The sequence below is a fragment of the Callospermophilus lateralis genome, chromosome 1 (genome assembly GCF_048772815.1).
Source record: "Callospermophilus lateralis isolate mCalLat2 chromosome 1, mCalLat2.hap1, whole genome shotgun sequence".
NCBI classification, from domain to species: Eukaryota; Metazoa; Chordata; class Mammalia; order Rodentia; family Sciuridae; genus Callospermophilus; species Callospermophilus lateralis.
In genome coordinates, this window is record NC_135305.1 from 80742579 (window position 1) to 80769796 (window position 27218).

General features: G+C 39.4%; 1 pseudogene; it reads right to left on the reverse strand.

Annotated features, from left to right (window-relative positions):
• The window catches only part of LOC143397607 (HUWE1-associated protein modifying stress responses pseudogene), a 35257-nt pseudogene extending 17494 nt beyond the window's left edge, over positions 1–17763 (reverse strand).
• Positions 17764–27218: the final 9455 nt, after the last annotated feature.

Sequence of the window (27218 nt, forward strand, 5' to 3'; positions counted from 1 at the left end):
CCACATTCTCTAGTGACTTACCATTTCTACTTAAAATCTGGAGTTCTCAACTGAACTTTAAACTCAACTCTAAAATTGCCCCAGGCTGCATTTCTTACCTGAGTCTTTTTGGCCAACCACCTCTCTTGTTCCTGCTCAGTTCTGCAGATTTTTTTCTTCCTAGGCCATATCAATCATGGTTTTGCCTCAGCAAATTCAAACCTGATATTTGTCTGTGACTCTCACACCCCCCAAATATTTTTATAGTTCCCCCAAACATAATTCAGGTGTTTTAACGCAAATGTTACTATGGAAGGGAAGATATCTCTGACCATCTTCCTAAAATAGCATTCCTGTAGCCTTCTTTTTTAATTCTTTTTACTTTCTTCAGAGCTCTGATATACCTAACATTAAACAGTGTATTAACTATCAAGTTTTCTCTGATGCTTCTTAGAATCTAAGTTCCAAGGAGGCATGGGTATCTAAACAGTGCCTGGCCTGGCATAATTAACTAAAATTAACTGAAAATATAATTATGAAGACTTGACTCTTAAAAAAAAATCAACAGTAAATTTCAACTTAAGGGTACAAATTTAGAAGTCACACCCAATCTCAATCCAGACTTGTTCCTAGATGTCCCATCTAAGCATCAAATGAGAGGCACTATTGGATAACCTTCAATTTTTTTCTTATGTTAAAATTCCTTTTAATTATTTACCATTTATTAAGTGCATAACCACTACTTAAAAAATGTATAACACTTTGTAAGTACAAATAATATATTTCATTTCATCCCTGAAAGTAAAAACAAGAAACAAAAATGTCTGCATCTCATTAGAGACCAATCATTTCACACTTTACCTGGCAATGATATATAATTACTTTCTTCACATAAAGGTACAGAAAAGACAGTTTGAGAAATCATCATTTATGAAACAATATTTTCTCACACTTATTTCAACAAAATATTATAATTATTGCTACTATTTGTGGTAGCATATTATAATAATGAATATAATATCTAAAACTAAATTTAATCTAGAAACTAGCTGCACTTAAACAGCTATTATAGAGAATAAATACTATGACATATAGGGTACCATATAGCAATTAAATTTGTTACAAGGGAAATTTAAATAAAGGTGTACTTTTTTCTACCCTGAAATTACCCTAGATAGGTATTTCTTGTGCTGTATACAGTATCTGAAAGGATAACCAATCTTTGTAATTTAAACATATCTCAATTGTTCTTAATTATTTTAAGTGGTCATTATATTAAATGAAAACCTAATCACAAAGGTTTCATAAAGCATGATACTCTTATATAACATCAAGTAATATTAACATTTTCTAATCAGTGTTATGCAGCACAAACACCTTCATTATACTGTTACTATGGAAGGGAAGGTATCTCTGACCATCTTCCTAAAATAGCATTCTTGTCACCTTCTTTTCTTATTATTTTTACTTTCTTCAGATCTCTCTGATACACCCAACATTAAACAGTTAACAGATTTAACTATCAGGTTTTCTGATAGTTAAAATCCTCAAGAATATCCTCTTCCCCACCAATATAACAAAAGCAAACTCACCCAAACGTGGAAATAATGTGCATCCTCGTCTATAAATATTCAAGGGGTCAAATGCTGTTTTTTGTTTGTTTGTTTGTTTGTTTAGACAGGGTCTTACTATGTTGCCCAGGCTGGCCTTGTACTCTTGATCCTCCAGCCTCAGCCTCCCAAGCAGCTGGGACTGCAGTCATGGGAAACTGCACCCAGCCAAGAGATTGAACTTTTAAAGCAACACTCATGTATGTGAAAAATCATGAATGCTTTAGTTACTTTTAATTCATCAAAAAAAAAAATATCTTACTCTTTAGAATATATATAAGAAAAATTTAAGTATGAGATTAAAGAATATTATTTTAATGTTGCTATTGAATTGCCCCCCAGTGTTAAGAATAGCTTATGGACAGTGGCTGCTACCCATTTCAAGATTATACTCTTACAAATGTAATTCTTAAAAATATACAATAATTAACCTTCAGTTATTTTGAAGGATAGTGCAAATGAACACATTCTTCCGGTCATGATTTCAAAACATTTTCAACACTATACTTCCTTTCTCTGCTCATAATCTTAGTAACAAAATATAGTCCTGGAAGTAAAACATGTTTTCTAATAGCCTTAGTCAAACAGTTACATCTACTGAGAACAAGTGACAGAATGAATCAATAACAATATTCTCCATTTGTCTGAACAAACAAGTTGTATACATAAATAAATATTTTATAAAAATGAATATGTCTTTAGTGTTTTGTTTCAGCTTCATCTAAAACACAAAAGATTTATACAAGATCACCTACCTGCTTATTACTATATTAACCATGTTATCAAATTCCCTTTAAGAATATAATACAGCATTGAAGAGACTTGCCTAATAGCAAACTAATAACATTTTAAATTTTATATACAGAATTAAGAGTTCCATGAATCCAGCACACTTCTTGACAATACATGGAGCTTTTTAAAAGGATTCTTTTGTTCTAGCCAGCAATTCAAAAGCTTTTTTGCAATAGGATATAGTCCACGGTGGACGTAGCAGCACAGGGTGATCTTCAACTGCTATCTAATGCTGCCTGATGCGTTTATCCTTTTATTTGTGGTTACTGGCACCAAATTCCCACCAGCACCATTGGTTGTGTTGGTGGCAGAGCCATTCACAACCATATAGTCGACTTTGTTTTCCAGCTTCAGTAAGTGTTGCAAAATATCATCCAAAAGGACGGCGATTGTTCTTTTCAGATCCGCTAGGAGGAAAAATCAGAATAAATCATATTAAACATTGATAGAGCACTTGATATTTGTGTTTTTATAGTTTAAGAGAAAAGGTGAACAGTTATTAGAGTATCTGAGAGAAAATATACTGAAAGAATGCATTCATACCACTCCTAGAGAAAGCCTAATTATTTTAATCCACAGCATCACATACAGAGTTTCCAAGAGGAGTATCCGAGGTGTAACTATGAGGGCATCTCTCACTTTTCTAGGGTAATAGAGCAGATATTTGCAGATGGTTCTATTACAAAGAGAAAAAAACACCTGAGTCAAAGGCTGGGGATGTAGCTTGGTGGTAGAGTGCCGCAGTCTCTGGCTGGGCACAAATCACGAGTCTCCACACAGCTTGTAGATTCAAACAGCAATTCTTTATTCCCGAACTCACACCGGCCGTCTACAAACACGTTCTGGGGGAATCCACGTTCTCTGCCCAAATCCACACCTCATGGGCTTCTGTCTCCCAAAATATATTCTGAATGCCGTGAGAACTCAAGAGGAACTCAGGCAGCAGGATACGCCCTATTCTAAACCGGGAACACCCTAATCTCCTATTATGCTAAACCGGGAACACCCTAAACACGGATCCGCCCTGGTCCTTGAGCAAGGTCACCTTACATGCAATGTAGCTGCAAAATGTCCTATTTCCACGATTCCTTCCACTAAAGAAACATGGGGGTACGCTGGCAAGGAAATTGTCATACCTACTTGGCTGATGGCTCCCAGCATCTCCCCCCTTCTGATTAATTAAATAACAAGTAATGTGGCTTAAGGACCGTGCCTGGTAGGTTGTCCAGTTCAACATATGGTTCTTACCCGTCATTGGAAAACTGACCTTTAGGCGTCAGCCTCCTGTCTTAGGTTGATACCACTGCAACTGGATCATACCCGTCACTGACTACCGGTCCAGCATACAGCCATACTTGTGGATAGGTCTATGCACCAGTGGGGGGGTGAGGTTCTTTGCCTCACCTCTGTTGGCCCCCAAATTTGGCCTTGGTGCCAGTGGGGGAGTGAGGTTAATGTGGCTTAAGGACCGTGCCTGGTAGGTTGTCCAATTGCCTAGGATGTACTGAGGCCCTGGGTTCAATCTCCAGTACTGGGGGGAAAAATCCACAAATGAAAAAAAAGACATAAATCATATTTCATGATTATATGCTTCCTAACTGCATGTGAAGCTATATTACTACATGAGCAGTGCCAAGTTGTGCCATTTGTAGCCTAGTGGTCAAGAATCATTGATCTCATGAAGCCCAGAAGACAGAACACCTCACCCTTATTTAGACCTGCAGGTATTGCCCCACAATGTCCACCAAAGCCCATGTAAGAATCTGAGTCTTCAAGAACTGAAGAAAAACTATCCTCTGGGAGAAAAAATGAAGTAAAATTATACTTTCCAAAAAAAAAAAAATGAGTAAGAGACTGAACAGACATTTCTCCAAAGAAGATATGGATGGCTAACAAGATAAGAAGCTACCCAACACCTATTAGGAAAATGCAAATCAAAACCACAATGAGATACCACTTCTACTAGGATAGCTCTCATCAGTAAAGAGGGAGGATGTAGGGAAATTGAAATTCTCACACATTATTAGTGGGAATATAAACTGTGGTACCACTATATGGAAAACAGTTTATCTGTTACTCAGAAAGTTAAAAACATAAAATTAGCACAATTCCACTCCTAGGTAGAAATCCCCATAAAATGAAAGCAAGGACTCAAAAGAAATGTTGTATACCAATGTTCACTGCAACTTTATTCACCTTAGCCAAAAGGTGGAAACAACTCAAGGTCCAACAACAGATGAATGGATAAACAAAATTTGGTAAATAAGTCAGGCACAGTGGTGCATGCCTGTCATCTCAGTGGCTTGGGAAGTTGAGGCAGGAGGATTGCCAGTTCAAAGCCAGCCTCAGCAAAGCTGAGGTGCTAAGCAACTCAGTGAGACCCTGTCTCTAAATACAAAATAGGGCTGAGGATGTGGCTCAGTGGCCAAGTGCCCCTGAGTTCAATCCCTGGTACCCTGCCCCCCCAAATTGTATTAAATACACTCAAAATAATATTATTCAGTCATAAAAGAAATGATATTCTGATCTGTGTTACAACATGCTTAAACCTTGCAGATGTTATACAAAGTGAAATTAGCCAGATACAAAAGGTCAAATATTTTATGATTCCATTTATGTGGAATACTAAAAAAGGCAAATCCAGAGAGTCAGAAAATAGAGGTTACCAAGGGACAGAGGAAGGGAAGGAATAAAAACTCATTACTGTTTGGGCCCATCCAGGGATACCAAAAATAAAAAAATATTGCTTAATAATTAGAGATCCTTGTTTGGAGTAGTGCAAATTTTAGAAAAGCATCGTGATGGCTGCACAACATTGTGAATATAATTAATACCAATGAATTAAAAGTGGTTCAGTGGCATCAGATGTAGTGATGCATGCCTGTAATCCCAAGTACTCAGAAGGCTGAGGGAGAAGGATTGCTAGTTCGAGGTCAGCCTCAGCAACTTAGTGAGACCCTGTCTCAAAAAAATAAAAAGGGCTGGAGATATAGTTTAGTGGTAGTACATCCTGGGTTCAATGCCCAGGACCCCCCCACCCCGCCCCAAACACAGACAAGTTAAATGACAAATGTTTTAAGTATTTTGCCATAAATTTAAAAAAATGAATAAATAATAGATATCAGGAGTACAGAGAGTAGTGGTAGATAATAGTAGAGGGTGATCAGAAATTTTTAGCAATCAATAAAACAAACAAAAAAATCAATGTAATATAAATTGAGGAAGAAATTTGGAGGAAGCCTAGTCATAGAAGAATGAGACTTTCCGAACAGTGTATCTTTGTCATCATTTCCACCATGCGACCAGCGCACTGGTTTCATTAATGAGGTTCTTGGCATAAAAGTTAACTAGTGAGATCGAAATAAAACACACAGACTCAGTTACGTTTTTCTATGACCAGGTCCGAGATGGCTCCCCTCTCTGGTTTCCATCTCTAACCGCCCAGTAGGGCAGCAAGGATTACTCAGGGCTAGCAGGAGAGAGAGAGAGGGAGCGTGCCAGGGAGTAGCCTTTTATTGGGGAACAAGAAATTCAGGGGAGAATTCCATCCAATGAAGGTTGAAGAGGGGCCGCACTCCAAGGTCAGGGTCAGTGATTGGGCCCCAGGGTCAGTGGTCAGTCACACCCCCACACGGACGGGTTCTCTCATCAGGAGAGGGCAGGGAAAGCTCCGACACAGATTAGCCAGAGCGCCTCAGACCCAAAACGGGAGTCACCCAGTCACGTGTGAGAATGGCTCCCCACAATCATTCATCAATTCATCAGGAGCACTGGTTCAGAGGGGAATATACATCAACAAAAGAGTGTATAAGAAAAACCCTTTGGAAAAAAGTATTTAGGGATGAAATATCATAATTTACACTACTTCTTTCAACTGGTCTAAAACAATAGCATATATATTAGCTTGAAGAAAAGAAGAGCAAATCCTAAAAATTCAAAACTTTCTAGATGCCGCAAATAGAAAACTTCACACCTGACCTCATGTGACAGATTACTGTCAAAATATAAGTACACTAAAAAATACTGTATTAAATTACCTTCAGGCTATGTGTATAAGGTATATGTGAAACACTAATGAATTTCATGTTTAGACTTGGTTCCCATCCCTAAGTAATCTCATTATATACATAGAAATATTCCAAAATCTAAAAAAAAAAAAAAAAAAAAAAAAAAAAAAAACCTCTGAAATTTGAAACACTCTGGTTCTAAACACCTCAGATAAGGAGATATTCAACTTATATAGGAAAAAATGTGAGGAAATGGTGAGTCTAGATAAAGGATATATGATTTTTGTCATACAATTTGGGGAGAGAGGTGAAGATTCAACCAGGGTCTTGTGCATGCTAAGCACACTACCAATGAGCTATACTCCTTGCCCTTAACATATAATGGTTTTTAAACTTTATTTTTATTTGTTTATTTTTTATGGGGTACTGAGGATAAAACCTCATGCATGCTAGGTGAACACTCTACCACTGAGCCACAACCCCAGCCCCAATTTGAATTTTTTTTCTGTAGATTTAAAATTTTAACAAATAAAAGACAGGTGGCCGGGTATGGTGGCACACACCTGTAATTCCAGTGGCTTGGGAGGCTGAGGCCAAACATATAGTTTCAGCAATTTAGCGAGGCACTTAGCAACTCAGCGAGAACTTGTCTCTAATAAAATATTTTTTAAAAGGCCTGAGGGGGGTGGGGATATAGCTCAGTTGATAGAGTGCTTGCCTTGCATGCACAAGGCCCAGGGTTCAATCCCCAGTATCACCAAAAAAAAAAAAAAAAAAGGGCTAGGGATGTGTTTCAGTGATTAAGCACCCCGGGGTTGAGTCTCCAGTACACAGTGAAAAAGAAAAGGAGTTTTTTTTTTTTTTTTTTTTTCTAAAAGACCTTTCAATCAGGAGTTATAATAGTGGGAAGGGAAAGGAGAGGTACTGAGAAATGAAACTGGTAAGATTATATTGTGTGCATATATGAGCATGTCACAATGAATCCCATTATGATGTATAATTATGCACTAATTGAACCACGACACAATGAAAAGACCAGTGACTGTAATTTTAAACTAAATTAAATCAAGCTTATATTGTGTACACAAAGAGAGCTGGCCAGTGGCTGTCTCACCTGAAACCCAGGACAGAGAACAGCCCAGCTCTCAGGGAAGAAAAGGTTTTTTATAGCACAAAAAGTTACAAAGTGGGGTGTCTCGGGAATTTATAGCCAACAGGGTTCTGGCAAACATAATATAAGAGCCGTTAACAGATTAATGATTTACATGGCTTGATATTTCCAGGTAGGGAGTAAATTCAGATCCCAACATCAGAATTTATGAGGTGCTGCTGAGGTTTGAGAGAGGGTTGTTATCTGGTCATGGAGAGCCAGGCATGGGTGAATTCAGAGCACGGGCAAGAATTCCAAACAAGTTTGGAAATCTCAATATTTTATAGTAAAACAGAAATGAACTTTTGATAACTTTGTGATGAGATGGCTCCCAATCTTAAGATAGAATTAGGCTATATTCATCACTAATAAAAATTATTTTAAAAATATAATAGTATCTGGCAAATAAGAGAGAACTACATATATTTTTAAATCCTTCAGTAATAAGATTAAAACCAGATCTCTGGTTGCCCGGGCCGTCACCTTCTTTATAACATTTGAAATAGCAACCTAGACCAAATAAGTGTAAATAGAATCATGGGGTGTGGGTAGGGGAATTCCTAAAAACTTAACATAAAATGAAGCTAAATTTCTAAGTGTTTTGGTACCAAGCTGAGTTTTGACATGAATTATGAAGGTATGGTCTAATCATTAATTAGTGTTAAGGTTAGTAATAGCAATTAAAGGAAAAGGTAGAATGAATGAGACACAATGATGAATTGTTTGATAATATTTTCTTAATGAGTTTCTCATCTATATTCAGGAAAGACATTGATCTGTAGTTTTTTATTATATTGTTTTTGGTTTTGATATAAGAGTAATACTAGCTTCATAAACAAACTGGGAAGGTGCCTTCTTCTATTTTCTAGAGACTGTATGAATTATTTCAATTATTCTTTAAAGTACCAAGAGAATTCTCCAGCAAAACCATCTAGGCCTAGAGATTCTTTTGAAGGGGAATTAACTATATATTCAATTTCCCTAATAGCTAAAGAACTTCATAAAACACTAAAAAAAATGTTAGCACCAAATTGCTCATCAGTAGAAACTAAATGAAAGTACATTTATAAAATGAAATAATATTGTCATTAAAAAGCATAACCTATATGCTTTAAAATGGAAATATAGCCACAGTAATTAAGTGAAAACAAGTAAGTTACAAACAGTATGCATAGTACAATCCTATTCATTCAAAACAAACAATGGATTGTAGAATATGCAAATACACCATATATTAGCAAATTACAGCTTGCTGGCTTCCTATCTTTGTAAATAAAATTTTACTGGAACACAGCCAGGCTCATTTATTGCAACAGATACTATAAGACCAACAAAGCTGAAAATCATTACTATTTACCCTTTAATAAAAAGTATGCCAAACCCTGATTATCTAAATTAACTGATATTCTTTCTGCTCCCCTTATCTGTTATACATATTTTTCTATAATATGTGAATACTTATAATAAACATAATATTTTTATAAACAAACATGATTAACAATTCTTTGTGGAATTGCTTAAATACTATATGACCATTAAATGATGCAGAAATATATTAACTGTCACAGAAATATCTCTACCATATACTGTTTTTAAATATCCATGCACAGATCTCATTTTTGCTTTTAAACCAGTTTGTGTGCACGTTTATGCACAGAGAAGAAGTATAGTATGTTAACAGTGATTATATTTGTGTAGTAGAACTACCAGTGATATTCTACTTAATTATTTTTGAATTGTTAATTTTTTTTTAACAAAAAACATGTGTTATTAATTATAAAAAAGAAATGAATGTGAATTTTTTTTTTTTTTTTTTGTAAATGGCCAGGCATAGTGCACACACCTATAACCCAATGACAGACTGAGGCAGGAGAATTGAAAGTTCCAGATCAGCCTTGACAACTTAGCTAGACCCTATCTCAAAAGGAAAAAAAAAAAAAAAAAAAAAAAAAGGCTGTGGATGTGAAGATGTAGCTCAGTGGCATAGCAACAATGGGTTCAATCTCCAGTATTACAAAACAAATAAACAAATCTTTTATCACTGTATACTTTTCAATGTCCTTAAACCCAGATACAGCCAGAACCTTTACTTTCTTTTTTTTAAAATTTTTAAATTTTTAAATTTTTTATTTATTTTTTAATTTTTTAAAAATTACTTAAAAATCTATTGGTACTTTTATTTTTTTTATTGGTTGTTCAAAACATTACAAAGCTCATGACATATCATCTCAGAACCTTTTCTTGAGGAGCTAACACATAATTTAAAGAATTATAGATTGATCTGAATGTATAGGTAGTACAATAAAGAGAAACAAAATGGTATAGATTTGAGCAGTGATCTTTGAGACTCTTTTAAAGGTTCTATCTCTTTGCTTTTTAGCAATTTCTTTTTTTCTCCATAAAGATATCTATAAGATATCTGGCCGTTATATATGATTGGATAGCATAGTTCAGATAATTGGTTTGAGGGAGGGAGATTTTTTTTTTTTTTTTGTGATCCTGAGGATTGAATCCAGAGTTTTTTTAATTTATTTTTGAGACAGGTTCTAAATAAATCGCTGAGAGTTTCACTAAGTTGCTGAGGCTGGCCTTGAACTTGTTATCCTCCTGTCTCAGCCTCCTGAGTCACTGGAATTATAGACATTCTCTATCTCACCCTGCTACAGATGGCTGGTTTTTAAAATACCACTATTATTGTGCTCAACTAGAAGAAATTTTCTTTCAAACATTTTTCCTGATCTGTAAGAATCTGCTTCTTCATTGTTTCTATCAGTGTCCTTGAACTAAACAGCATGCAAAACAATATAATGTTTGTATCTGTATCTGTGACAAGGACCTCCTTCTCAGTTTATACCCACCTTAATCTCTAGACACCTAAATTTGATTCTTTTTTTTTAAAATATATTTTTAGTTATAGAGGGATACAATATCTTTATTTTATTTATTTATATGTGGTGCTGAGGATCAAACCCAGTGCTTCACATGTGCTAGGCAAGTGCTTTACCACTGAGCCACAACCCAGGCCCTAAATTGGACTCTTAAAAGCATATACAAACCAACACTTGTAACTTCAAGAAAATCATTATATGCTAATTCCCAATACCTCAATTCACATACTAAACTGCTTACCTAAAATGGATGAATTTTAAACAAGAAGTAGGAAAAGCCAAGAAGCAATCCAATTTTCCCCACAGAATCCCATCCCCAAAATGCCCAGGAATTTTATGCCATGTATTACAGAAAACAGGGTAAAGAAAGGACTTAAAAAAGGACTGTGTGAAAATCTGTTTATGAAGCAATTTGATTTTTCTAAATTTTCTACATTACTCCAAAACCTCCCCCTGTGAAGAAGATGTGAGATGTATTTTCACATTGGGTAAGGCAGTTGAGTTTCACTGGGTGCCAAGTGAAAACTGGGGGAGTAAATGGACAGCTACATAGTGAGTGCTAAACCAGTCTTCTTCATTCTGCCTTTTTTCTCTACTCAGATCCCAGAGCACTTACAGGCCTATATTCCCCAGCAAGAGATGAGAATATTTTTCTAGATTTCTGGTTACCTGAACAGGAAAGACTAAAATATACTGATATTAGATATAATCCCAAATAAAAAAAATTTACTGATATAATAGCCCTCTTTATTCTCAGGGAATATATTTCAAAATCCCCAGTGGATGCCTGAAACCACAGATACTGCTGAACACTAGATATATGACATATTTTCCTATCCATACAATAAAGTTTAATTTATAAATTAGGCACAACAAGAATGTAATGATAATAACATCGTAGATCTTAGCAATATCAGCATATGATATTTTCCCCCCTTAAGTCTAGATCTTTCACCTGTGCACTAACAGGAAGCACTTTATGCTTCTCTTTGGCAAATGTGAATTGCCAGCATCACTACTCTTGCACTTTGAAGTCATTATTAAAAAGAATAAGGAGGCCAATAAGGGTCTGGAATGTAGCTCAGTGGCAGGGCACTTGCCTAGCAAACACAGGTCCTGGGTTTCATCCCCAGCATGGCACATTTACACAGCAAAAACCCTACAAAAAGTAGGATAAGGATTACTTGAACAGAAGCAGCACAGTGTTAATACAACAGTTGAACTGATAACCAAGATGGCTACACTAACAGGAAGGTATTGTACACAAAGTAGATACACTGGACAAAGGGATGATTCACATCCTGGGAGGAATGGAATGGAAGGGCATGAGATTTCATCATGCTGCTTAGAATAATGTACAATTTAAAACTTAAGATGTATTTCTGGAATTTTCCATTAAATATTTTTGAACTGTGTTTGATGGCAGGTAACTGAAACTACACAGAGTTGAAACCATGGGAAAGGGTAGACTGCAGTATTATGTAATAAAGAATTTAGTTTGTCTTTGTCTCTGGTTCCTGGGAGGTAGCCACTAAGTGCTTGGAATTTCCTAAATGATGCAAGTCTTTGTTAGTCAAGGTAGACCTCTGGGACAACATCTGTTAGTTTACATTAATGAAGTAACTTAGAGTAGGCCTCTAGATCTCTTGTGCTAATGAGACAACTTAGGATGGTGGCTGACCATCCCAGAAAAATCAAGGATATGATTACAAGATTGGGGATTTCAGGTAACCTCCAGAAAAGGAGGAAGGTTAGAGATTGAATTCACCCATGTGGACAATGATTCAATCACTTATGCCTGTACAAAAAATCCCCAACAAAAACCCTGCACATGGAAGTTTAAGCAAACTTCACTAGTCAGTAATACTCTGCAATTCTTTTCCCAGGACTGAGAACTGAATTCAGGGACACTCCACCATTGAAATATATCCCCAGCACTCTGTGTATATTTATATAGTGCTGGGGAATGAACCCAGGGCCTTGTGCATGCAAAGCAAACACTCTACCTACTGAGCTATATTCCCAGCCCCTCTATTTTTTGAGACAGGGTCTCACTAAGTTGCCAAGACTGGCCTAGAACTTTCAATCCTCCTGCCTCAGTCTTCCAAGGAGCTGGGATTACAGATGTGTGCCACCACATCTGAATAATACTATGCATGTTATCATACCCTAATATGCTTTGATGTGCCAGGAGTGTTATGCATACTGATTCCATGAAGATAAGACAATAGAAACTATATTTGGAGCCCTCCCAAACCTTGCCCCATGTTATCTCCCTTTGGTTGGTTCTGATTTGCACCTTTTTGCATAATAACACTGTTATAAGCAGCATAGTAACTTAATTGAGTTCTGTGAGTGGTTCTAGGAAACTATCAAACATGAGGAAATGGTAAAGCCTGAATTTGTAGTGAGATGGTCAGGAGTAAGGGTGACTTGGGGATATTCAGCCTTGTGGCTGGTGTCTAAAGTGAGGGCAGTTATATGGAAGACTGTGCCCTTAACCTGTGAAGTTTGGCTAACTCCAGGAAGTTGGTATCAGAAGTCATTTAAATATTAAAGCTATAACTAAAGAAACATTCCCACCAGATCATCTTGAAGTGAATACCACCCAACAACTCAGTACTTCCATCAATTTTTTAATATCCCGATTTTGTCCCATTGTCCCAGAAATGGAACACCTATAAAAATTTAAGCCTGGTGCCTTGGCGTATGCCTGTAATCCCAGTGGCTTGGAAGGCTGAGGCAGGAGGATCACAAGTTCAAAGCCAGCTTCAGCAAAAAGCGGGGTGCTAAGCAACTCAGTGAGACCCTGTCTCTAAAGAAAATATAAAATAGGGCTGAGGATGTAGCTCAGTGGTAGAGTGGTTGCCTAGTATGCATGAAGCCCTGGGTTCAGTCCCTAGTACCACGGCGCGCGTACACACACACACACATACACACTCAAAACCCCTGCAAAACTTTAATATACAAATGTATACTACATAATTGTGTAATTAAAAATTATAGTATAACATTAATTAACATAATATATATGTAATCTAGATTATGATTTCTAACCTATATTAATGCACCTGTGTCAATTTTGCTGAAATATTCACAGAATTGAAAATGTGGGACTTAAGGGGTTAATTATTGGCAAAAGGCTAGGGATCATCAGAAATAGTTTGAAGAAACACAAAAGCACTCCAGAAAAGCTGCCATTGACAATCTCAGAGAGATTAAAAAAGAATCAGACTTCTTGGAAATTGAAAATAAATCTCCATAAAGAGAGAGAAAATAAATCTCTCAAAAGTAAAGCAAAAGGGCTGGGTGCAGGGGTGAATGCCTACAATGCCAGCAGCTTGGGAGGCTGAGGTACTGCCATCTATCCTAGCTGGTGACCTATGCTAGGATCACAAATCTGACTATTTCAATAATGTAAGAAAATGGTGAAGAAAGCACACAAACACACAGAAGTACCTTTTCAAAATCCTGGACAGCTCTCTGACGTTAGGGGTCTGTGGAAAGAGAAAGCCACCGGAATTCTTTATTCTTATATAGGGAACACACAAGGGGAGGTTCCATGGAACATTCTATCCCAAAAAGGGCAAAGGGGTAGGATTACCAAGGAACAGGTGAGTGTAACTCAACCCCACCAGGTAATGCCTACTCCTGGAGCCATGCCTCATTATCTGAGTGGAGGTAACGCCCAAGTTATTGCATGGCACAATAATTGTTCAGTGTCTTTTGCTGAGGACTTAAGGGCATGTATTTCCAGAGCAGCTCCTGACACTGAAGAGGATTTTGAGTTCAAAGTCAGCATCAGCAACTTAGTGAGGCCTTAAGCAACTCAGTGAGAACCTGTCTCTAAATAAAATATAAAAAATGGATAGGAATGTTGTCCAGTGGTTAAACACCCCTAGGTTCAATCCCTGGTTCCCCTCAACCCCCCCAAAAAATGAAAATAAAAATAAAATATAAATTAATACAGCAAAAGGATAAAGAGAAGAAAAGCAGAAAATCTGCTGGGGACATAATTCAATGGCAGAATACTTGCCTAGCATGTGCAAGATCCTGGGTTTGATCCCATTGTTACTGCTGTTTACTGAGTCCTTGCTTCCCCAATGCTGAAGCATAACACCAGAGAAGCATACCAAGGCAAGTGTAGAGTGGAAAGTGAAAGCCTTTATTAAAGGATAGCAGAAAAGTCTTCCTCCCAGAGGAAGATGGGGACCCAAAAGGCGGAATGCATGGAAAGGGGAGGTCTTCCCTTTTTTTATATCTAAGGTCTTCTTTTAGTCCTCCCACATTCTTGTCCTTTGTTCCCTCTATCCTGCAGTGATAGAATGCAGGTGGGAAGGCCAAAAGGTGAGGAGATAGGTGGACTGTTGGGGCAGGGAGGAGTAATGTGGGCAGGAAGGGCCTGGGGTGGTTTGATTAGCATCTCCCTTTTTGCTGGGAGGTTCCTTAGGATGGGTTCTAGGCCTTGGAGACATTAATATTTCCATTTTCCCAGGTGCTCTTCTGGTTTCCTGGACTCCATTCTTGATAATGGTCTCCATTTTCTTTATTTTACTCCATATTAGACCGGATTTACCTAACTACACTAACTATCTATCTTCAATATCATATTCCCTAACATAGTCAAAATTTAGGTGTATTTCATATAAATGCAAAAGCCTTGAACACAGTCTACAAGAATTAAAGTCATTCCATTAATTAAAAACATACACACACACACACATCCATATACACACACATACATAATATAAACTAAGTCATAATGTAAATATTACAACTGAGAAAACCTCTTTAAAATAGACTACACCTATCCATAACAAAATCCTTAATCTTAAATTTGTCTTGAAATGGAGGATAATTCATGTAGGAGTGCCTGAGACATGGCTTGAGTTTATAGAAATGGTTTTTGTAAGGCCTGTATTCCAGGTGCAGGGAATTCTATGAGGGAGACTGGAGTAGTGGATGATGAGTCCATCTTCTTTGGAATAAAATAGGTATTACAAAGTTTGGAGGAGGGCATGCAATGAACAGGAATCCCACATGAAAGAACATTCTTTTTGGCTTGAACCCTATGGTAGCATTTCAGATCAGAGGCAGAGTGTCCTAGAATGGTGAAGTTTCTAGCATTGTATGGGCTAAGCAGTTTTTTTTTTTGGGGGGGGGTAGTTACCAGGGATTGAACCCAGGGGCACTCAACCACTGTGCCACATCCCCAGCCCTATTTTGCATTTTATTTAGAGACAGGGTCTCACTGAGTTGCTTAGCACCTCGCTATTGCTGAGGCTGGCTTTGAACTCAAGATCTTCCCACCTCAGCCTCCCAGGCCACCGTGCCCGGCTGGACTAAGCAATTATTGATCCATTGCCTAGAGTGAACAGCATTTGGACAATATTGCTACCTTTTTCAGAAGCTATGAATAGCTGGATGTTGAGGATTTGAATCAACTTTCAGAAAGGAGAAGTGAGGTGAGCTAAGATAAGCAAAGGCCTGGAAAATTTTATTTATAGGCACAATCTTAAAGTTGTGGATTAGTGTGGAGGAATACCCTGTTTTACCTGAGGGATATGCTGACAGTGAGAGCTCTCTTTCTTCTTTTGATATTGGGGATTGAATCCAGTGGTGCTTTACCACGGAACTGCATCCTCAGCCCTTTTTCATTTGTTATTTTGAGACAGGCTCTCACAAGGTTGCTGAGGGCCTAAGTTGCAATTCTCAAACTATTAATCCTCCTGCCTCAGACTCCCGAATCACTGTGATTACTTCAGCATGCACTACTGAGCCCAGCTCTACAGTGCTCTCTGCACACACCCATTCCTTCAATAGTCCCTCACTGGTTCCCCTGTGTGAGGTCTCTTAAACCTAGAGCAGCAAAAAATTGGTCATCAGCCGATATATTGATGATTTTTCTATCCTGTTATTCCTGATAGTTCAGAAGAGTTTTCCAGAGTATTTCTGCTATATAAGAAACATGAACAAAAATTGAGTTCAAGGATATGAGTGACTTGCCCAGGGTCAGGCACATGTTGACTTTTGGGCTAATGTTTCCTGTTTTGCACAATTAATTTAAAAATGAGTATTTATTTATTTTTGAGATTTTTGTCACACTGAAGCCCCTTAACTGAGAATGCCTTTTGATGACACATCTGGCTGGGGAGGTGGTGATGGACCTGTCCACTAGCAGCATCTCTGGTGATCCTGACTATCAAAGCAAGGAGAACCTGAGGGACAATAGGCAGAAGAGACATCGATGACTCTTCCATCTGTCCTCTCACTTGGCTCATCAACTCTCATTCTGGACAGCACACTGGAAATGAAAGTTGTCAAAGGCAGTTCCCAGTTCCCATGAGAACTAACCCAACAATTACCGCTGTACTTAGTTGTCATGGAGCAGGCTCTTCATAACAGAGTTCTAAGACATAAGAACTTCCCTTGACTCAAGAGTGTAAGAAAACGTACACAACATGAAAGTGAAAAGCAACAAACTCTAGTTAGTGTTGAAAAAAGATTCTTATTAAAAACCAGTAAGCTCAAACTAACTTTCTAAAAACATTTTTAGGACAGGCTAGCTGACAGTCAAAAATTGTGGTACTTAATTACATTTTATTTTAACACTTTTAGACTAAGTGTTGACTCTAATAGACAAAACAAAACCCCCCAAACAGACAATCTATCTGGACTTAAATCTAAACGTGAAAATGGATCCACAGGCACACTCTTCACCAATTTTCCATAGAAATATGTTGAAAGGGCTTTCCCATGCTGAGCTCCTGCCTCCAGGAAGGGTTACAAATCAGACTTTCCAGATGAGATGTTTCCTTTGAAGTAACTCGGTTTGGGGATACTCCAGTCAATCTTGGGGAGCTCTAGAGTTTGGTGTTGGAGGTAACTTTCCACCCAGGAAGCTGAGGAAATCTGGTTCTTCTGCGTTTTTGATCCCAAGCCAGCGCACCCTCATTGCCTCGCTGATAGCAATCTGAACTCCAAAATCAAAACTTCGCTGATGGGTCTCCACGCTTTTTTGGTAGAGGTTGGAGTTGGCGGCAGTTGCGTTTTGAAAGGGAGCACAGAGAAAATGCTGGCTGCTGACACACGGGGTCTTTGTAGAGCTGGGCCACTGCGGTGGCTGAGTCCTGGAAGAGGTGCCACAGCTGGTGCAGCTTGTGCTCGGGCTTCGCGGCGGCTGCCGCCTCCTGCAACTCAGGGGACAGCTGCTGGTCCTGCTCTTCCTGGGCCTGGCACTGCCGCTCCCACTTGGGGAGCCAACCCTCCGGCCCGTGCTCCTGGATCTCCTCCTCGCCCTCCTCCTTCCGCTGTCCATCCTCCGCGGCTTCCCGCATTCTCGCCTCTGCCGTGACCTCCCTCAGGCGGGGTCCCCCGCGGGAGCCTCTTCAAGGGCGGCCAGGTGGCTGAGCCCCGCAGCCTTTGGCGCCTCCTGGAGGCGGCCCAGGCTTCCTGCCCCGGGACAGTTGGCGACCCAGCCCCGCGGCCTTGCCCAATCCGGAAGAGGCCCCAGGCATCCTGGCCCCGGAGGGCGCTTAGGCACACGCCTACTGGTCCCCTGTCCCCAGCCTTGGCGTCGCGGCCTCCCTAAGGCCACCGCTGCTGCCCACCGAGCCCTCCACCTAAATCGGACTATTTATGAGGCTTTAACGGGAAGGCATTGGTACATTGAAGACAAAAAAGAGCACAACACACGAAATAACTTTTTTTTTTTTTTTTTTTAATGGAACGCTGATGTGGGTGCAGGTGACATGGGCCTCAGGAGACACTAATGAATTGTTGGCATGACATCAGGGGCAGGTTGCTCTCTCTACCAGAGTTCAGAACCATTATTAGCAGAGGTATTGGAGTCTGTTAGAGTTTTCCAGGGAACCAGAACCAGTAGGGGATGTGTGTATGAGGAAAGAGAGGGACAGATTAGGAGGAATTGGCTCATGCAGTTAGGAAAGCTGACAGATCCCAATTTTTACAGCGTGAGTCATCGACTTGGAGACCCAGCAGAGCCAATTGGGTGGCTCTAGTCTGAGTTCAAAGGCCAGAGAACCAGAAGAGGCAATTCTATAGTGGATCCTGGAGCTGGCAAGCTCAAAACCTAATAAGAGCCCATGTTTTAGGCCAAGTTCCAAGGCTGACAAAAATGGATGTCTCAGGTTGAAGGCCATCAGGCAGAAGGAATTCTCTCTTATTCAGCCTTGTTATTCCATTCTGGCCTTCAACAGATTGGACAAGGCCCACTCACATTAGGGAAGGAAATCTCTATGGATTCAAATGCTGTCATCACCCCCAAACACATTCAGACACGGTCAGAACAGTATTGGATCCAATATTTGGGCACTATGAGGTCCATTCAAATGGACACAAAGTTAACCATCACAGCAGGGAAGGGCTGATGGGGGCATGCTCCTTTCCACAGGGGACTGGGACTTTGGTGGGTTTACTGGAGGATGTGTTGCCAGACTGGCAGTGAGGGGTGTTACTAGACTAGACCTTGTCCATTTTCTGGGTTTCAGAAGGGTGGTAATGGCCTCTCCTGCAGCTTCTTTGGCTCTTCAAGTCTGGCCACCAGTGCTAAGATGGATCTTGCCTGTTAGGGCAGGCCAATGTGAGCTGTACACTAGTTGGAGTAACAGGAATGGACCTAGGAAAAGAAACCTTGACCTTTCTCACCTATGTGAAGAATAGGAAAGCTAGGTTACTTGGAGGTAGACATTGAGGGAAGGATGACTCTTGGAGCTTACACTTCTAGTCCTCTTCCTGCCTGGGGGGCAGTGGGTTTGCCCTGCCCATTCCTAATGCCCTGGTGACTTTTCCCTCTGCTAGCTATCCTACTCTTCCAAGGAGCTGCTTTAATTGCATTCTCTGAAAAGAAAGCAGTCAGCATAAGACTTTGCTCAGGATGAACTTCAAACAGAATTATGCAGTGCTAACAAAGGCAAGTCTTTGGTAAAGACTCCAAAAGAGTGGAGTCTGACCCTTTCTAGACAAATCTTATTCACATTTTGCAAACTCTTTCTTAGGGGAAAAATCTACCAATTGGAGGTTTTGTCTCAGTCAACAAGGGTAAATCAATTCTTCTCCCGAGTCAGAGCAGTTCTTCAGTATGCTGTAAGCAAGCAGAACCTTCATAAAGACTTTCTTAAGTTAGAATATATAATCAAAGAGCTGATAATCATAGGACTTTCCTAAGGTGTAGTAGCAGAGGTGACACTCAAGTGCTATGTGCCTACAGATACACCATGCTGTGCACCTTCCATGCATCCTCTCATTTTGTCCCCGGAATAAAACCATGGGAAAGAAACTATGATTGCCCCCATTTTTCAGATGAAGGACAGTGGCTTAGGGAGATGATAGAACCTGCCAGGATAGATCATCCTGGTGAGACCAGCCATGTCCTGCTCCATAGAACACATACATTTAACCCATTGATGGCACTTCGGGTTTACTTGTAGCTGCTATAGAAAGAAAGCTTTCATTTCAGTCTGAAGGTTCCTCCAGCCAGAGTCCTAGGATTCCAGCACATTGGAGAAGGCTTTGTCCTCTACATACCAGGTGAAAGCAACAATCCAGGGCACCCAGCAGAAGCAGTCCACTCAAGGTGCCTCACTTTTATTTCTAATGCTTTAGCCATGACTGCATTTGAGAAAAGGAACTTCTCCTTGAGATGTCCACCCCCCACCCCCAAATGCCTGGTTGTGTAAAGCTTGGTTATGTCCTCTGCCAGCTTTAGCAGCTGGAAGGAGCTTGTACCTCACCCATCACCACCTTTTAAAGGTTTCCAAAATGCGACTGATAATAAAACAGGTTTTATCCCCCCTGACTGAAATGGAAGTGTTGTGGGTCAGCAATTTTGCACGGTTTCAGAAGGCAAAACTGACAGTTACAAGGCCTCCCTGTTGGCAAGTGCTACACAAGTGCTTCTCCTATGTTCCCAGCCTAGCTGGCTTTTTTTCTTTTACTTTCTTTGAAGTATCCACCAAATCACCTCTCCTGCCCAGTTTTCCAAATTGTTCCGTGATGTAGTTCCAAATACAATGTGTGTCACTGTTAAGTGATCGCTCTACTGTCAACCTATGGGGTGATCAGAACCTCCAGAGGCTTCACACCTCATGTAAGGCAGTAGTAAAAACTTTCCATGAATATAAACATATCTCTTGTGGGGAAAATGTGGCAGTTTTCACTTTAGATTTTTATGAAATGTTGGGGAAGGGAAGGGTTTTTTAAAGATGTGTCATAAATTAATCTTTTTTTTCTTTAAATAATTAAAAATATTTTTTATTGTAGGTGGACACAATAATTTTACTTATGTGGTGCTGAGAATCAAACCCATTGCCTCACACATGCTAGGCAAGTTTTGTACCACTTAGCCACAACCTCAGGCTCTAATGTATTGCCGATGTCTCTGTCTGGGCACAAATCACGAGTCTCCACACAGCTTGTAGATTCAAACAGCAATTCTTTATTCCCGAACTCACACCGGCCGTCTACAAACACGCTCTGGGGGAATCCACGTTCTCTGCCCAAATCCACTCCGTTCTCTGCCCAAATCCTCTCCTGCCTAAATCCACACCGCATGGGCTTCTGTCTCTCAAAAAATACTGTCTGACCCTAAGCACTCAAGAGGAACTCAGCAGCAGGATACGCCCTATTCCAAAAGAGGAACACCCTAATCTCCTATTACTAAACCGCCCTATTCTAAAGGGGAAACACCCTACTCTCCTATTATGCTAAACTGCCCTATTCTAAAGGGGGAACACCCTAAACACGGATCCTGCCCTGGTCCTTGAGCAAGGTCACCTTTCAGAAGTCCTTCCACTAGACAGCATGGGAGTAAGCTGGCAAGGAATTTGTCATACCTACTTGGCTGATGGCTCCCAGCATCTCCCCCCTTCTGATTAATTAAACAACAAGTAATGTGGCTTAAGGACCGTGCCTGGTAGGTTGTCCAGTTCAACATATGGCTCTTACCCGTCATCGGAAAACTGACCTTTAGGTAACTGACCTTTAGGCGTCAGCCTCCTGTCTTAGGTTGATACCATTGCAACTGGATCATACCCGTCACTGACTACCGGTCCAGCATACAGCCATACTTGTGGATAGGTCTATGCACCAGTGGGGGGGTGAGGTTCTTTGCCTCACCTCTGTTGGCCCCCAAATTTGGCCTTGGTGCCAGTGGGGGAGTGAGGTTAATGTGGCTTAAGGACCGCGCCTGGTAGGTTGTCCAATTCAACATATGGCTCTTACCCGTCATCGGAAAACTGACCTTTAGGTAACTGACCTTTAGGCGTCAGCCTCCTGTCTTAGGTTGATACCATTGCAATTGGATCATACCCGTCACTGACTGCCGGTCCAGCATATAGCCATTGGCCCCCAAATTTAGACCATCACTAGCAGAAGGGAGGAGGATACAGAAATGCCACGACACCAAGCCAATTGACAGTTCCTTTGGAAAAATTGCATCATTGGTGACACCATCAGCAAAGATCACTGGTGACACCATCAGCAAATATATGCCAGCATTACCACAATAGCTGCACTAAACGTAGTTACATAGTCCAGGCAAGTTCTGCAAACGGTTCAAAGTGGAGGAATCTATCAATCTGTCCGTCTCCTCCCAAAGTCCGTTGCCTTCCAAAGTAAGTTGACTCCTTGATTGAGCATACTTGTTGAGTTATATTCATTGGGATGAAGATAGGAATTCTGGCAATGATGCTAAAAAGACATTAACCTGAAAAGAATTATTAAATATAATGAAAAGGAAAGGTGAAAGTAAACAAACAGATCTGTTAACCTACTTAAAAAACAATCCTTAACAGCTGTTTACCTGATTTAAATTAGTAAACAAGCAGATATGTTAAGCACCTTTAAAAACAATCTTTAACAGCTGTTTACCTAATTTAAATTAAGCCATTTAAATCACGTGAATAAAAAAAAAATAATAATAATTTGGATCCATTTTCTCATGAGCGCTCCTCATATATGAAATACGCACACACAGACATACAACACAAAACACAAATGTGCAAACAAACGTACAACACATAAGATAATAATAAAGGCCTTGTAGCTTTACCTAGGTGAAATCTCCATTGCAATGTTTAAAAACTCCACAGTCAAAAAATAAAACTGATCAGAAAAACATTAACCTAGGTTTGTATGAGCTCAAAAAATAAAAATAGAACCTTATGATGTGGGAAAAATGCAATAATAAAATAGATATTGAAAAAAGCATCCTTGTTAATCACTGTTGCAGATGTAAGAATGGCCAAGCTGGAGTTCTGGATATCAGCTGTTATGGATTTGAGTCAAATCATCTTCTTTTCGATTCGTAGAAATTGCTTTAGTTAGTCTTTCTGGAATCCAAATCGGCTGCTGTTCTCCCTGTGGAAACACACAAGCAGAGCCCCGACTCCAGACAATCACTGGGTCTGGACCTTTCCATTGTCCTGTTAGAATATCTTTCCAAAGAACTTTAGGCTTATGCACATTTTTTGGATACATATGCCTTTCTGCAGCACTAAGTCCTGATGAATCCAAATTTAAAAAGTTTAGGGTAAAAAGTGTTATTTTAAGTTTATCTTTGGGGGATATATACCCCTTTCCAATTCCCTCTTTTTGTTTTAGTAAGTACGTTTTAATAGTTTGATGAGCTCTTTCAACTATGCCTTGTCCCTGTGGATTGTATGGAATTCCTGTTATATGAGTAATACCAAATGATGAGCAAAATTGTTTAAAAGAGGTAGAGGTATAGCCAGGACCGTTATCAGTTTTTAACTGTTTAGGAACACCCACAGTGGCAAAATTTTGTAAGCAATGAGCTATAACATCTTTAGTTTTTTCTCCGGCATGAAGGGAGCCCATCAAAAATCCGGAAGAAGTATCAACTGTAACATGTAAATATTTTAATTTTCCAAATTCTGGCAAGTGTGTGACGTCCATCTGCCAAATATGGTTAGGTATCAGTCCTCTAGGATTGACTCCAAGATTAACTTGTGGTAAAAAGGTCACACAATTTTGACATTGTTTTATTATATGTCTGGCTTGTTCCTTAGTTATTTTAAAACGCTTTTGTAAAGTATTAGCATTAACATGGAATTTTTTATGAAAATTCGTAGCTTCTTCTAGTGTAGAGAAAATATGTATGTCATGTGTAGTTTTATCTGCTAAATCATTGCCCAAACTAAGGGCTCCAGGCAATCCTGTATGTGCTCTAATATGTCCTATAAAGAATGGATCTTTTCTGTCCCAGATTAGACTTTGTATAGTGGAAAACAAAGAGAAAACAGTAGAAGAAGGGGAAATCCTACCAGCATCTTCAAGAGATACTATAGCATTAACTACATACTGACTATCAGAAAATAAATTAAATACAGAATCTTTAAACATTAAAAAAGCTTGTAATACTGCATTAAGCTCTACCTTTTGAGCTGATTGTTTGGGTACTAAAAATGTAAAAGTTTGATCAGGGGTAACTACTGCTGCTGTACCATTATTTGACCCATCAGTGAATATATTTGGAGCATTCATGATAGGGGTTTTTCTTGTCATTTTTGGAAAAACTACAGGATGCTTAGACCAAAAAGACAACAAAGGATTAGATGGTAAGTGATTATCAAATGAAACATTAGATTTACACATGATTATTGCCCAAGTATTTAACTCATTAGCTAACTCATCAATTTGATCCATAGTATATGGAGTAATAATTTTATTGGGAGAAATTCCAAACACTCCCTTCGCTGCTTTTATTCCTTTGAGTATTAATTGTCCTACAGCCTCAGGATACCTAGTAAGAATAGTGTTAGGAGAATAAGATAAATGTATCCACAATAATGGACCTTCTTGCCAAAATACTCCTGTAGGAATATTTTTTGTTGGTAGTACAATAAATAATAAAGGCAAACTTATATCAATTCTATCCAAATGTATATTTTCCATATATGTTTCAATAATTTTCAATGCCTTTCTTGCTTCAGGAGTTAACATGCGAGGTGAGTTTGGATCTGATGGACCTTTTAGAATATCAAATAAAGGTCCCAACTCTCCTGTTGGTATGCCTAGATAAGGCCTTATCCAATTTATGTCTCCCAATAACTTTTGAAAGTCGTTAAGTGACTTGAGTTGATCTACTCGTATTTGAATTTTTGGTGGACGGACCATGGTTGAGGATAATAGAACTCCTAAATAATTAATTGGAAAATTTAATTGTACTTTATCTATTGCTATCTCTAGATTATAATTTTTTAATAAGTTTGTAAGTGTGGCATAACATTCCAGCAATATGTTTTTATCTTTATGTGCCAATAATACATCATCCATATAGTGAAATATTTGTAGTTCAGGATTTTGATTTCTAAGTGGCTGGATTGCTTTATTAACATATATTTGACACATAGTTGGACTGTTAGCCATCCCTTGAGGGAGTACTTTCCATTCATATCTCTGATCAGGACCTTCATGATTTAATGCAGGGATAGTAAATGCAAAACGTGGACTATCCTCGGGATGAATTGGAATTGAAAAAAAACAATCTTTAATATCTATGGCTAAAACATGCCAGGTTTTTGGCAAAGCAGACAATTGAGGAATCCCTGATTGAGCAGGTCCCATAATAACCATTTCATTATTAATGGCTCTTAAATCTTGCAATAATCTCCATTTACCAGATTTCTTTTTAATGACAAAAATGGGAGTATTATGGGGAGATATGGAAGGTTGTATATGTCCTTCCGCTAATTGTTGTTTGACCAGATCATGGGCTACTTGTATCTTTTCTTTAGTCAGGGGCCACTGAGGAACCCACACTGGTCTTTCTGATTTCCAAGTAATTTTGATTGTCTCAGTGGCCCTTTCTGAAAATCCAACCCATGTCTGTCTGTTCCTTGATCTATTTGAATTGGTGCTGCTATACCTTGTCCTTGTTTTCCTAATCTTTTTTCTTTCCTAAAACCTTGTCTAGCCCTAGTAGTGGGCGCATTAGGATTGATGTTATTTGTTAATGTCAAACCTAATTGATCTAGGACATCTCGTCCCCATAAATTTATAGGAAGATGATCCAATACATAGGGCTGTATAGTTCCCTCACAAACTTCAGGATCCTTCCAATCTAATATCATTGCACTTCTATGGGGATTAGTAGCCACTCCTAGGCCTCGAAGCGTTTGAGTGGCTTGTTGTAATGGCCAATGTTTTGGCCATTCCTTACTAGATATGATGCTAAGGTCTGCACCTGTGTCCAGTAGCCCATTAAAGTCGTGTCCTTGAATATTTAGTTTTAACATTGGGCGAGAATCTAAATTTAAAGACAACATAGCCCAATCTACACCTGTGGAGCCTAATCCCCTGGAACCTCTTTTTACACTATGACTAGGAAATTTATTATGTAGGCTGGGTATTATTAACAACTGTGCTATTCTGTCTCCAGGTGAAATTACTGATATACCTCTTGGAGAACTAGCTATAATTTTTATTTCACCTACATAATCGGGATCAATTACCCCGGGACTTATCATAAGTCCTTTTAATGTAGATGAACTACGTCCCAATAATAAGCCTACTGTCCCTTGGGGAAGAGGTCCTTTTATTCCTGTGGGAATGATTTGAATTCCCATCTCTGGAGTTAGTACTGCTCTGGCAGAGGCGCAGATGTCCAACCCTGCGCTCCCTCGGGTTTGTCTGATGAGGGATTTAATGGACAATGTGTCCTGGGCACTACTCTGATGGTGTTGCTGGGTTCCTCCACTGCCCCGTATATTTGTGGTTGTGGGCCCCGGAGCATTGGGCCCGGCTGTCCGTTTTTTGGCAACGGAGCCTGATGCCTTTCTCCACGGTATCGTGGGTAAATACCTGGTCCTTTTCCGTTTTTTGGTAAGGGAGTACCCTCTATGGTAGTTTGAGAACGGCATTCATTAGCCCAATGTCTCCCTCTACAGCATCGTGGGCAAATACCCGGTATTCTATTTCTTTGATACCTAGTTTTGTTAAATCCTCCTCCTATGGGGCAACTCCTTTTAAAATGTCCTGTTTGTTCACAATCATAGCATGTTTTTGGCCTGGTATCTAAAGCCTGTTGTACTGCAGCTGCCAAGACTTGCCCTTGTTCATTAATATCTCTACATAATTTAATATATGTGTTTAAATCTTCATGTCTCCATGGTCTAATAACCTCTCTGCAGCAACGATTTGCTTGGTCATAAGCCAGTTGTTTTATTAATGGCATTGCTTGTTCCGTATCCCCAAAAATTTTGGCAGCCGTTTGAATTAGCCTATCTACAAAGTCAGCGTAAGGTTCATTAGCTCTCTGTATTACCTTAGATAGCTGACCTTGTAAATCTCCATGTCCTTGTAAAGTCTTCCATGCCCTAACTGCGTCTGCAGCAATTTGTGCATATATAGCAGGATCATATTCAATTTGTTGCCGCTGACCCTCATAAGATCCTTTTCCTAGCAACATTTCTAAATTTCTTTGAGGGTAACCGGCTGCTGCATTTCTCCTAGCTGTCTCTGCACAAAATTCCTCATTGGCAACCTTCCATAACAAATATTGTCCTCCATTTAGCACAGATTTACACATGCTAGCCCAATCTGCTGGCGTCATGTCCAAGTTAGTAATGGACTCGACCATGCTCACCGTGAAGGGAGCTTGGGGACCATAGGTTGTTACAGCCTCCTTTAACTGCTTCACTGTTTTAAAATCTAAAGCACGGTGAATTCGCTGCCCTCCTGCCTGCTCAAGTACAGGGCATGCTAATCTTCGAGGTCCTGTCTCAGGATCCCAATTATCAACTACGGGGTT